Genomic DNA, 1,407 nt, shown 5'->3' on the forward strand with positions numbered 1-1,407 from the left:
CCACCATATAACCAATTAGCAATATGAATAGTAGTCCAACTCCTTATATGCACATACAAGATCTCTTCTTTCTCCAATTTTAAATTCACTCTCACAACATGATTTGGGTGCGGTGTTATAATGTTAGCATTAGTCATTTGAGGGTGAATATATATATATATATATATATATATATATATATATATATATATATGTATGTATGTATGTATGTATGATACTTTAGTGGTACACGAAACAAACACTTATCATATTTCATCAGATTGCTTTGGGTCATCTACCAATAATTTGTACAACAATTAATAGGAATACAAACACACAGATATTACCAGGAATCCCATCCTCTGTGTATCTGAAGCTGGGATGCATGGACACGGACACGGACATGGACACAGATACGGAAATAGGGATACGTCAAATTTCTAAAGACGAAGACACGATCCGTCAGGGATACAGCATTAAAAAAAAAAAAATCTTAAATATATATATTATTACTCAAATTTAAATTTAATTCAATAAACTCCAAACAGTTAGAAAGATAGTTCATCCAACAAGTAATTAGTCTTCAAACTTGAAAAATTAAAATGAACATCCAAACTAAAATTAAAAAAAAAAAAGTCTCATTCAACTTCCACATTCATGATGTCTCCTCCAGTAACTAAAGTAGCCTCCAATGACGGTTCATCAAGTGAAAGGTTAGCTATTTCAAGCATCCCAACACTTTCTTCACCCAAGTTTTCAAAGCCATCTCCTCCAACATCCCACAGTTGAGTAATACCTTCTTTGTAGGTTGAGCTATTCCTTGATAAAAGACGAAGATTATTATGCACAAATACCAAATCCTCAGCTCTTTGTAATGTAATCTTGTTCCTTCTTAAAGAGTGAATAAAACTACAAGTGCTACAATTTCTTTCACAACAAGAGGAGGAACAAGGTTGTCCAAGTAGCTTCAACGTTATGGATTGGAGACTAGGTGTAGAAGCTCCATGGACAATCCACCACATCACTGGTTCCAAATGAAACCTATCATTCATAGAATCAATAGCTCCAAAGTCATTCAAGCACATAGAGAAAGAGGCATACTCCACATTGATATTTCTTCTAATTTCCTCATTGGAAAAGTATCTCTCAAAGCACTTTTCCTTTCAATTGTAAGTTCAACATCTCGGTGTGGAGCAAGACGACTAGGGTCTTCTTGGAGCCATTATGAACTATAATACCTAAAATAAAAGAAATAGCACTTTAAAAATGTACTCATAAAGCTAAAGATTAATCTAGAAGAATTTATAATGAAGTTAGCAAAATCATTACCTTGGATTTAATGAATGTGCCAAACAATGAAGTGGTGTGCTACTTTTAGTCCATCGCTCCAATAAAATGCGATACACCGAATAAAAAAACTGCTTTTTT

At 33.5% G+C, this 1,407-nt stretch overlaps 1 long non-coding RNA gene across 1 annotated transcript; it reads right to left on the reverse strand.

The window, feature by feature from the left end:
* Positions 1–485: 485 nt before the first annotated feature.
* On the reverse strand, positions 486–1,407 carry LOC126610682 (uncharacterized). The gene is made up of 2 exons (XR_007618606.1): positions 1,309–1,407; positions 486–1,217 (listed from the first exon to the last, which is right to left on the reverse strand). It is a non-coding gene; the product is annotated as an uncharacterized LOC126610682 (long non-coding RNA).

Source organism: Malus sylvestris, chromosome 2, assembly GCF_916048215.2.
Source record: "Malus sylvestris chromosome 2, drMalSylv7.2, whole genome shotgun sequence".
NCBI classification, from domain to species: domain Eukaryota; kingdom Viridiplantae; phylum Streptophyta; class Magnoliopsida; order Rosales; family Rosaceae; genus Malus; species Malus sylvestris.